This window comes from Cynoglossus semilaevis, chromosome 15 (assembly GCF_000523025.1).
Source record: "Cynoglossus semilaevis isolate Cse_v1.0 chromosome 15, Cse_v1.0, whole genome shotgun sequence".
Lineage (NCBI taxonomy): Eukaryota > Metazoa > Chordata > Actinopteri > Pleuronectiformes > Cynoglossidae > Cynoglossus > Cynoglossus semilaevis.
The window spans coordinates 8,071,272-8,084,287 of NC_024321.1; the positions used below are offsets into that span (position 1 = coordinate 8,071,272).

General features: G+C 40.9%; 1 protein-coding gene across 3 annotated transcripts in view; it reads left to right on the plus strand.

Moving 5' to 3' along the window:
- The window catches only part of fgf13a (fibroblast growth factor 13a), a 60,236-nt gene that overhangs the window by 15,153 nt on the left and 32,067 nt on the right, over positions 1–13,016 (plus strand). The window lies entirely within an intron of this gene.

Genomic DNA, 13,016 nt, shown 5'->3' on the forward strand with positions numbered 1-13,016 from the left:
AAACAAAAACAAAAAAGGCATTGGCATTATTCTACTACATGATTGTATTATTTATACTACCCCAAAAACAACACTCTAAACTCTTGGGAGTTATTCCAGACATTTTATTTGCAGAACATTGTACTCGATATTTCCAAAACTTTCAATCATTCTGCCCGTCTACTTGGCCCTGATGTGACTGCCATTTTAATTTACCCACTCAGCATCAGACTCAGAATAACACCCTCCAAATCCCCCCTCTTCTTCCTCCCCCAACAACACTTAGATTTCATGTTGTCAGATTTTATGCCGCTCTGCTGCCCAACGAGCTTGTAATAACCCAGGCCAGGAGATTTAAAGAGGTCTGTCTCTGCTGTTTACATCAGGGCTTTTTATGTGAGAGTGCAAAGTGAGCATTCAGACCCACACGGGCCTATCATGTACGTATCACACTGACTATTTTAGGTGCTGACTTACCTGATCACACAGCGGTGAGCTGACAGTTCTCTCCATGAAGACTGTTGGATCTAATTTTCTGACATTTACAGAGCCAAGGAATCAGTGAGTGATGAGTGATAATAATAGCCGTTGACTTTTTCATTTTTATTTCAGTGCATTCACACAAACACACCTACTGCACACACACTTTATGAAACTAGATGCTGTGACTCCTCCCCTCAGTCGTCCCTGACGTCACGTCCAGCACTCTCTTTGATCAACACACATCCATCACATTCCAACACCAGTGTGATTTGCATGTAATGCCTGTGTCCGCGTCAACACGCTGCCAGTTCATACAGCAGCAGCTCATGGCTGAAGGTCCCACAATGCACTGGGTGTGCTTAAGGAAATGTAATCAGCTCGAAGAGCCCATGATGCTGTCATGTCTTCTCAGCTGAGCTCCCAAAATAACAGGCCCTCTGGGTTCTATCTGGCAGAGCTGAGCAGCGGACAGTCAACACAGACCCAGAACAACCCGGCCCAGATTAGATGAGATCCGACTAGCCCAGTTACTCAGTCCCACTTTAGCCTAAACTGGCAATTTAACCTCGCAAGGCATTTTTCTAGAAACAGTGCATTTACAGGGAACAATATAAAAAATTCCCACAGTCTCCGGTGCGTGTTACACGGCTCACCGGCAGGAAAATCCTTTCTACAAAGACCTGCACTTTGCAGCAGTTTACTTGAATAAGTAGGTTGTGAGCTTGAGCTCAGTGTGTCTGCTGAGGTGGTGCGAGAGCTGATGGCAGCTGAGGCAGAATTAATGTGTCTCCCTCTCACTTACACACAAACAAATCAACAAGGCCTACGACGTAGGTGCTTATGGATGTGGTTTTATCCAGTATGTTCTGTCTGCCTGTAGGAGGAGAACCTTGTTGTTGTTGTCGACAGCAGAAAGTCCAGGAAAGTCTCCTCCACACCCCCCCCCACATCGAGGTCATAATATAGGCTATTTATTCCAAGTATGGGAACACACGGTGTGTGTGTGTGTCTACCTGTAAACGGGGGAGTTGTATTAGGTGGCCTCCCTGTGTGTCTCTGTGTGTGTGTGTGTGTGTGTGTATGTGTGTGTGCTTGTCATGTTTTGCTGTAGGTTGACTAGGTCTTTTTGTACCACTTCTGTGGAGCTGCAGCAGAAACTAGAGCGTGTGAGTGTGAGTGTGTGTGTGTGTGTGTGTGAGCTCATCCCTGACCTTTTACTGAGTTTTCACTGAATTCATCATGAATGGGGATGAGGTGGAACTGACAACATCTCATAATTGAATACATATCTTTCAAATAGTTTAGTCACGATATTTAAATACAACAAATAAATATTAAATAAAACTGGAATTTATATTTATTCTGCCGTGTAAAAAGTCCACTCTCTGTCCTGCAGGGCTGTCATTTGTTTGACTGACAGACCACTTACTGAGCTTTCATACACATACTGTATAACAAGAAGAAAAAACAGAATTAGTTTTCAGCAGAAAAAGCTCTCTCCCTCAGTGCCACAGAGGCCGTGGTGGCCAGACGCCCTCCTAACACTCAGTGGGTGGTGTTTTAGACAGACACCCGCGGAGAGATCAAATGTGTCCATATGTACTGAGATTAGACGACTTACTCTGGTCTGACAGAGGGCTGTGCAGAGGGGACTCTGCTCTCTTTACAAACAAGAAATAGATCAAAGCAGCAAAGTATACCAAGTAATGTAACACAGATATATGGAATAATAATTAAAAAATAAATCTGTGCTTCTATTAAAAATGAGCCAGCTAAAAATCATTGAGACATGTGACCTCTCCTGTCAAAGCAACAAAATGTCAGCTTTAAATTCATCACCTGTGAAGACATTGATCTGGAGCCTGTGGTCAGTTGCGTTGGTTCAGGATCATATTTATTTAGGGAATTGATCGCCTGCTAAGCTGTCGTTATGGTTATGGCCTTGAAGTCTCCTGTTCACAGTGACGCTCCTACACGGTGTCATTCCACCTGTTTATGGCAGAGGTCAGGGGTCAGTGGGGAGGAAAGTGCACCGAGAATGAGGGTCTTTATGATGGATGGAGTGGTGGTGGTGGAGCTGACTGATCTGGACTTCATTCTCCGGCTGCTGTCCTTGTAAAGGTCACCCCTGAGGTGTTAACGTGTGACAGCTGGAAGTTTCACAGTGACTCCTTTGGTCTCCATTTGTTTAGAAAAAAGCCGAAAACTTTTAATAGATTTTCTTTGGTGATCTAAATTTAGAGATGGTGCAGTCAAGAGAAGACTATTTTTAGACAGATAATTATTTATATTTGAGTTACATAAGCTAAATGCAGCAGTCTGCCACGGTGTCTGGTTCTTTACTGAAGTTAGTGTAGTTGGCTCTTTGTCTTTCTTTTCTTCTGCCTCTGTGTGTCCTTCACGGACTAGTGTGTCTCTGAAAGACGCCTCTGTTTTACCCACAATCCCCTGTGGCTAAACTGAAGGCCACCACCAACAAAGGTCATGGACAAGGACTGTTTCCCCCCCGTTGATTACTTTTTGCTAAAACCCAATATTTTCCCCCCTGTTGATTACTTTTTGCTAAAACCCAATATTAAACACGACACTCTGATATGTGGGTCACTCTAAATTGTAAAATTATATTTATTTACTTATGTTTTTATTGATTTTACTTCAAGGGGAAAAGGGATTGACTTCACAGAAACAAACCGATATGAAGTCCATAAAACCTGCTGTGTAAAATGGCTGACAGTCAAACACTGTGAGGTACAGAGAAACGACAGTGGACAAAGGCTTTATATTCAATATAAATACTGCAACTACTACTGCAATAATGGCTTCCATGGCTGTGTGGTGGGGTTGTATGAAGGACAAAGACTTGAGTATGATCCCTAGCTGATATATCTGTGGAGAAAACAACAGCTGTAAAGGCTGTTGTTTATGTACAGTTGTAAACACCTTTCTTTGTGTAGACGGTGTTGACGTGTTCATCCTTTATGGCTGCAGCTGTAACACTGATAAGAACTGCTGTATGTCGGAAGATGGAGTGAGAGAAGAAAGACATTGATTGAAATGATGCTATAGAAAGCTGGAGTTTTGATTCCAAACTAACACACAGGACCAGAGCTAAGACAACAGGGGTCACTGTCTTCATTTTAGCTCAAATGGATTTGTTGTCCTGCTCTATCAATAGTCTGTAGATGCCAGGGGAATTACAATTACACTTTTCATTATTACTGGATTAAGTAAATGAACTTAAGTCTGTGGTGATCTAACAGTCCCCAGGATGCAGAGCAGATGAACTGTGTCTGTTTGTTCACACAAATGAACAGCCCCATATCTGACAAACCAGGGAGGGTGTGGTCCACAAACACATTGTATTTCTGAATGTTATATTCCATCTAAACATTACATCTAAATTAGCAGCAGTCTAAACCGGTGTATAAGTGTATAGATATAGAAATAAAATTGGAATCAGTTTATTTCAATTAGAGTTGTTTTTTTGTGTGTGTGGTTGAAGAGAAGGCGAGTGAAAAAGCAACTCAAATCAAACTGTTGGAGTTTACTGCGACATCTTTGCTTTGTCTCTGCTTCAAAGCCATGGAGGTTGTCATGGTAATTATCTGGAGCACTGTGAAGCAGTTCAGTGTTGTGGCCTTGGTGTGTGAGGTGCTGTTCAAACACACACGAAAACAAACAAACAAACAAGCGATGAGTCCAATAACGAGGGCAGACAATGATCATTGTTCAGTGGAGACGGAGAAGGAAAATGTTTCAGTGATTCAGCTTAGCCATAACCATAGTCACATTTACATTAATGACGGAGTTTTGGAAAAACCCTGATCAGTGTCAGTACATTTCAGCACAGGTTTTCAGTTACACAACCGTTTTCACACGGGGATCATCGACAACTGGTGCTTTCTTTCACCTCAAACTGCCTCCTCCCCCTGGACCGGGCACACATGGGTGCGTGTGTGTGCTGTGTGATTGCTGCGTCACTGATTTGCTGCTCCGTTGTTCTCTCAGAGAGTGGGTTTACTGCAGAGCAGCTGCAGAGCTACTGGTATGGTTTGAAAAGGGTCTGCCCTTGAAAACCACGGAATAACAAGAGTCAGCTAATATTTGAATCTTCCTAAAAATGTTGAATGGATTCAGCGAAGTAAAATGGTACAGTACATGACTCCAGCCTTTCAAACTGCCACAAGAAATGCTGACCGTGCCCCCGTGGTGAGCCAGGCATGTATTACAGACACTTTGTTGACGCACATTGTCAATGATTTATTTTTAATTCTGTTACGGCTGTCAAATGATTATTATGTTGTTAATCACTTTTGAATAATCATTAATTATTTCAATTTGAATTATATTAATAATTAATAATCCTTAATTGTGAGAAATTAACATTCCTAAATGTGTGTGTATATTGCTGGAACAGTACTGTAGAGACTAATAGCAGCAGGTGGACGTGTGTGTGTGTTTCCTGATCCTGATCTTGATTAATTGCGGTGAATCCACAGCCACTCAGATTAAACATTACAATCAGTCCTAGTAAAAATAACCAAACCTCAACTACAATGGTGTCAGGCCAACTTACGCTCCCTGTTTGTGGCAAATCGATTCAGTGATTGATGAATTCTGCATCACACTGATGAGAGGAGCAGATATTGACTGAATAGAATTCGTTCAAGGAGAAGGATTTTTGCTTTAAATTCAAGTGGATTTGGTTCCTAAAATATCCTCTAAAATCATCGTCACTTGGGAAAGGACCACTACCAAAGTTTGTTTTTGATTAATCATCATTTGTGAGGCTTAACACAGCAAAAAGGATAACTTTTTTTTTATAAAACCCAAACCCTGGTTTAAAGTGAGAAGAGGACAACTCTGTATATGCATTTTTTAATATTCTGTTGGCTTCAGTGGCATCGTGAAAAGCAGGGTGTAAGCTCTTTTGGCTGTATTGTTCTCACTTTTTTTTTACCTTCTTCATTTTTCCTCCTTTATTTCATATTTGCTGCGGATGCTTTGGAAGGAACTGTCCGAACTTTGCTCTGACTCTAGAAGGCATTTTGAAAGACACAAAGCTTCATGTGTGGACGCCCCGAGTGCATAATTCATGTGCTGCTCGTGGAGCTAGGTCCTAAATACAGCGCCTCTCCCTCTGCTTTACTTCCCGACTGTGTAATAGGTTCTGTGTCGACTCGTAAAACACGTGTAACAACTAATGTCCAATCTCCCTCCACACACACTTAGTCACGCACACACACACACACAACTCTTTGTGAGTGGATTTATCACTCTGTCTCTTGGTTAGCTTTCAAGGTTTTTAGAAGATTGTCCAGCTACAGAGATGATCTGCTGCTCTACAGCGCCATCTGTGGCAGATATTTGTCCTGGCTGCCTTTGGCACCACCTGTTATTGTTCCTGTTACTAGGAATGAGTGTGTGTGTGTGTGTGTGTGTGTGTGTGTGTGTGTGTGCGTGCGGCTCTAAGTTTGTCGAGCACAACAGGTCAACAGCTGGGATGAGTCAACAGATGAGGCCCAGACTATTTTGGCCGAAGGACCGCCGGAAATAAACGGAGGCTCTGCGAAAGTCTTTTCATTTCCAAAATTGTGTAAAATCATGTTTTGTAGATTATTTTGCCGAATGTGAAAAAGCCATTTTGTAAATGTCACTTTGAAACAGCGATGGAAAGGATTATGTGATAATCTCATGCTCCACTTTCAGGTACTGCTTACTCGCTCAGATTATGGGTTGTTATGGTACATCAGACACTTCCCTCATGTTCTAGTTTTCCAGTTTGTACATCTGTCGTACTGTGGCTGTGGATCAGTGGACAGAGTAGAGGGAGTCTCCATGAGGTGAGAGGTGAAAACTAACTCTTTACTGGTTTCCAGTATTTTTCTTCTCTCTCCTCTGGTCTCTTTCTTTTTAGTTTTACTGAGAAAGAAAAACAAAAGGCGCCAGGTATATGTGTGTGTGTGTTTGTTTGTTTGTTTGTTCCTTCTAAACCACATTATAATGAAACAATAATTCATTACACTCTATTTGCTGTGCTGAGGGCGTTAGTGGAGCTGTTCCTGAATCTTTTCTCTCTTCATCATGAATTTTGACAATTTTTTCCAGATGGAGATTTTTTTACCTCAAATTTAATTCCATTAAACTTTAAACTTCTGTCTTTAATAAATTTAACTTTTCACAACGCCTGATCACTGCTCCTAATGCCAAGATATTAAAACCTAAAAAATGGTGGCCAACTTGTATCATTTTGTTTGGCAAATACAGCTGCTGATGGTGATTGAAAACATTGACATAATATTTAATGGTTTTCAGGTCCAGTCCTATATGGATTATAGGGAGATACGAATGTTGTTTTCTTATTTTAATTTAAACTCATTACTTACTCTTCCTCTAAATTAATGAATTAATCGTAAATTGTATTTTTAGGATAAACTTCAACTATAAACGGAGCAGAATTCTAATTGATCTTTGTTGCATATTCATAATAATGTCCTCTTGTTCTTTATGGAGTCAACATGTCTTCATTCGGCCTCGCTGCTCCGCCCACTGTCCCTCTGCTACATCATTTCCTGTAATGAACTGAAAAGGCTGCAGAAGTGCCCTAATAAACTCCAGAGGTTTGTTGTTCGGAGGACTCTTTAGGAACCGATCATTAGCCAAAAACTACAGTACTGTAACTGGTTCCTGGTACTGTGTCTGGTAGAGCTGAGGTGTGACTGAGTGCTGAGCTAGAACTTGTCGACACCACGTTAACTTGTAAAGATGGATGGGAGTGGACGGGGTTGAGCACTTAGTCAGGCATTCAGTGATACATCAGTAAAAGCACTCGGGGTTGTGACAGAACAGAGGGCTGGTGGCGGTCACTGCTGCACTTACAGCACACACTTTTGTACGTTAACACTATTTATTCTCCAAAAGACAAACTAGATATATTTGGTGCAGAAGTTTGATTATTTATTGATGGTGTAATGATAAACGTTCAGTGTCACAGTGTCATGTGGGTGGACAGCCTGTCAGGAGACGACACGTTGGTCTTGTGCAGAGATTCACCATTCTTCACCTCAAACTTCCCGTCTGTCACACGGTGACATCACCTCCTGTTATGTAACTGATCGGACGTCAGCGTTCTGTCAGCGGGGGGCAGTGGAGAGTTGATGGCCACTCTGCCTCTGACTGACAGATTTGTGACTCCTTTTGAGTGTTGGCTCAACATATATGATGGCACTAACAAGTAGAAATTAATTCAATCAAATTCCTGTCAAGTCTCATACACGTGCTTCATGTTGTTCAGCTGAGAACACAGTCACTCCGCTGCTTTTGACACAGTTTTTTAAATGTCTTTTATATAATGGGTTATGGATTTTTTGGATGTTTAATTCCAACCTGGGAAACCAAACTCCACTGACCTTTAACAAAATATCTAATGTAATACCTGTTTTTATCTGACCATTAGAATGGAGAGTTAAGAGCAAAATTGTGACTTCATGTCTGCCACAAAACAGCTTAAATATGTGATATTTATATCGTATATGTGGAGAGAATCCTAACACATTGACAAATCTAAATAAGAAAGAATGAATTAAAAATAAATCAGTTTTGACCAGCAACAGCTCTCCTTTAAAGGAGTAGGACACATTAAAGCTGAAACCTTTGACCTGTACTGTGTTGAACCTATTTGCTGATGTCACTTGTTAATTGCCATAAAAGGAATAATCCTGCTTTTGCCACAGCATGTGCTTCATCCGTTGACATGACATCCACCAAACATTAGATTCCATGAAATGGATGACGGATGTACGGAACACATGCTTAACTGATTCCACATAATATCAAGGTTCAAGGTTGGACAGCATACAAAAACTGAGCCTGGCATCTGGTGATAAACGGATTACCAGTTTAATCAGTGTGATATACTACGTCCATACAGTACCATCAGACACAAACATGTAGGTAAACGGGTGGAAAATGGAACGTAGAGCTGTAAATGTCACTCAACTGTGAGTTGACGAGCTGAAGAGAAGCAACGAAAATGGGCTTTTCATCTTTTTAATCTTTTATCTGAAGCTGGCTCAATTCTTTTTCACGCAACCGTGTGTGTGTGTGTGTGTGTGTGTGTGTGTGTGTGTGTGTGTGTGTGTGTGTGTGTGTGTGTGTGTGTGTGTGTGTTCTGTTGCACATGTCAGTTTGACACCGCAGGCAGCAGTGTGTTAAGTGTTCTCCTCTGCTGCCCATTTATTATCCTCTTATGCAAGCACCTGTGCACATTCATTGGCTGAACAACGCTGTGGATTTTGTGTGACTGAAGGACATGAAACTGCGGCTTTAAAACAACTTCAAGACAAGAAACTTCAAGTGACGCCTGATGCCGGCTTCATTCAAATGCCTCAGTTAGATGAGACCAAAATAATTATAATTATATTTATTACATTGGAGTTGACTGAACGGTGGATCCATAAGTGGGATTCAGTGTTTTAAATAAAGTTTCTGTGCATATGGTAAGGTGGAGGCCCAACAATAACCATGTCTGCAACAAGGGGGCGCTGCAGATATAGTAACAATCTAAATACGTCGTACTTAAAACAACTTTTATGAAGTAAAGAAAACGACTAAAGTGGAACTTAGACCCGTAAATCTGACTTCATTGTTTTTATTTGTTTAAATTAAATGCCAGTTTTCCTGTAAATTTCTCTTAAATTAATAAAACGTAATGAATAAAGCTGAAAGAACCACCTAAGCTTTAAATGGCAGTGACTGTTGCTGTCCTACCTCTCTTGTACAGTAAATAAGGGACAGAGTGACTGCACCCTACGGCTGATTCACAGCTTCCTTCCTTACGCTGCATTAATGTAAATAAATGCAGAGCGGAGCCCTTTGTGCTGTTATCACCAGGACTGACAGATAATGTTTCACTTCATATTTTATGCATCATTCCTCTTCATGCTAATGGAGTCAGACTCTCACTTACTCAGATGTGCTCAGACAGCGTTGAACGTTAACACTCTGTAATTCCTCAACATCTATAGTACAAATTTATTTTTTCCTCCGTTTAAAGAAACAGCAACAGTAATGAAAAAAAAGAAAGGGAAAAATGAGAGAGTGAGAAAGGACGGACTCAGCAGATTGTCAGTGTGTGAATAAAAAAGCACGGTCATTCTGAGTGGGAAAGACAAACTCAAGTTCAACTTCACTCACTCCCTCCGCAGCCTGCAAGGTGACTTCCACCCAGAATAAACTTTACTTTACTTTTTTTCTTTTTTTTTTACAAGATGGATCCGAGCAAAATGAAAGGCATTTCAACAGGTATTGTTCTAGATTCTGCTCCTTGACAAACCACGGCGAGGACGAGCTATTTTTGAATCACAAACCTTAGGCTACAGAAGTGTGCTTAATTCTGATTCTAATTTAAGGAGAGTGCCATTAGTCGAGTCATGATGAAAGTGTTCCACTTTCTTGATGGATATGAACCATGACTGGAATAATTGTGCAGATTTCAGCTCATGGATGGAGGTACCGTATGGTGCCGTTCATTTTCTCCTGATCTGGACTCAACTCCAGCTGATTACACACGTCCTTGAACTCCGTCTGAACGTGACGCCAGTGACATTTTTAAACGCTCAGTGTCACTGGTGATGGTTAATTTTTACTGCCACAGACTCATTTAGACTATAGTTCAGGAGACTGGTGGTTTAGTGTTATATATGTTGGAAATTAAAGAGCTGTATATAAGAGAAAAAGGTTGTTTCATTTATTCAAACATGAATTAATTATATCCCTCCATGTCTCAGCCTACACTAGTTTTTGGAGCCTGCAATTAGTCCTAAAGAAATGGTCTGTACTTTCCTCCTGTAAACTCCTGAAGGGAGTTACATCAGCATGACTTAATATGCAGTATTGTGTCTGTATTTAGTGACTGATGAAGTTAGATTTTGTATTTACCCTCATTCCCCATTGGATCGTATTGACACTATAGGCCTGACAGAAGCCGATGGAGAAACTTCAGGTCTTTATATAGAACCTCTGCAGCTCTGCAGCCCTGTCCAATATAGAAATACAAAAACACAGTTCATGTTACCTGAACACACCCGTTCAATGTTGGGCGATCCATGGCTGAGTGTTGTGTTGTACTAACGTACAACCTCAGCCCTTTTCTGTTTGTACCCACGTCTCCTTACTGTCAGATTTATTCCTGTCACAGTTGAAGGACATCTATTGCTGTCTTGTGACGGTGCAGTGTAGCCGCACTAGCGCCTGTAGATCACCACCCTTCGTGAACCCGGGTGACAGCGTACTCTAACTAGCGGCAGCTCTGATAGAGAGTAAGGTCCTGGGCCACTCCGCTACATCGATCAAGAATTCTTCAATCCCAATATCCATTCTTCACCAAGGCTGTGAGAAGGATGAAGGAGACAGGCTGTAAAAGATGGTGGCCAGCCCTCCCTTCTTCTTCGTCCTCCTGGTTCCACGTCACTCACTTTTATTACCTCTGATGTCTTTCATAAACAGGGAGTGGAAACAGGCGTTTATTCATCTGATCCACCCTCACTCATCCACCTGCGCACATCTTCCACCCCAGCTTTGTATTCATGGAGGAATCAAAAAGTGAAGAATACAGGATCTAGACAACTAAAATCTGATATTCACCCCTCACTATTGTCGTAAAATGCATTAAAGTATAAATGACTAGTTTCTAAGAACTTTATTTAAAATAAAATAACAATAACACATTAAGAATTCTACATTTTAGTAAAGTCTTGAAAAGACTTCAAATTCTGCGGTGAGAAAATGTGTATCCTGGAGTTCAGTCTAGATTCTTCTTGTTAATGATTCTTCTCTTCTCCTTCCAGTTGTCTTATAGTGTTTTCTCACCATTGATCAGTCAGTCTAAGCCAGGATTGACTCAAGCCTTTGTAAATTAATAAACATTGATATTCCTCTGCTGCTGCTGCTGCAGAAGTGCAGACTGTTTTGAGTTCAAATTGAGTGGCATTAGTTCAACCGTCTCTGGACAAAAACATCAAAACACAGTTCTATTTCTAACACACTTTATATTCTTTTAGAAAAGGGTTCTTTTTTTCAGGAGAGCAGTTCATGATAAGTCCAGTAGGAGAAAAGCTGCGGCTGATTAGTTACACTGGATATGGAACCCTGATTATTTTCTTTTTTGTTTGTTTCCAAAACATCAGGAGTCTTACGTCAGGTACTGGCTCCTCTGGTTGGTAATAGATCTGCTCTCTCTCTGGCAAGTAGGCAATAGTTTTTGTATCTGTCCTTAGTATTCGCGGTGCAGTTTATGGGTATGGCTGAGACAGTGTGAGATTGGATCTGCATTTTCCCCCCTGACTTTTATGAAACTATTTACAAATATTTATATCAGAGTGAACAGTAAATCCCAAGTGTCTTGAAGTCTGAACCAAGACGTTTCCTTATACTGTACATATTAAAGAACCGTGTCAATGACAGTGTCTATGTTCTAGCAGGCAGAACCCACATGTCCGCCACGGTTCAGAGTTAGGAGTCACTCTATGTAAATATGGGCTGGGTATCCCGTGTACCCCTGTAGGCCAAGCTGGAATAAAAATAATGAAATTCAAATGACAGTCATTTGAAGCTTTATATAAAACAGGATTTTAATTATATATATATACATAATTTTAAATGATTTCATGAACAGACGCACATCTGTGAATTAGGGGCAAATCTACAACGTTGAGTAGGTGTGTGGTTTGACTAGAGAGGGGGTGCAATCTTATAGTAGTGCTGAGCAGTAACACTTTAAACTGAGCAGCTGAGCTGTTTCCATTTGCACCGTCACAGTAATCTCTGTGTTTTGTGTGTTTTGTTCCTGCAGATATTTTAGAGTTTCCCCTATGTCCCCTATTATGTTGTAGCGTTATGATTCAGCTTTTTGAAAAAGAAAAAAAAAAACAGAACCAAATGTGTATTTTCTTTGTCTTAGAGTTGGATATGTTTCCCCTACATTGAAAAAAGCAGAAATCAGGTCAACGATGGGTGTGTGAAACTGGGTCACCTGTTACTGTTGGATTTCATAAATTTTATAAATGTTATAAATGCAGCGGCTCCTTTTTAATTTTCATTAGGTAGTAAATGTGTCGCAGAGGTTTGGCTCTTATATCCATTAGGAAACAAATGAAAAATGTTATTTGGAGTGATTCGTTTGCAGCTCCAGTAATCCATCAACAGAAATAAAATAGGTCAAAGACTGAAGCCTGGCAGAGTCTGTGCTCAGATGAGGACGGAAGCTCACTGTCCACACAGGAATGCAAGGCTTTTTAACAGGATCCCAGTAGATTTAGTGCCACATATAAAGGAGGTCCTGGTTTAACTAAAGCATGACTTCATGAATGTAAACCTGGCTCCTCACTGTGACCCAGGGCTTGTGCATGTCTACACATCTGCTTGCTTACACCTAATTCTATTAATAAATGGTTGTGAACTCTTAGATATAATGGAGGAGTGCACGTTTGCATTGCATTTCGCCTTCACTACCAACCATAGAACTATATGACGATAAGTACCAGTTCCTGGTTCAG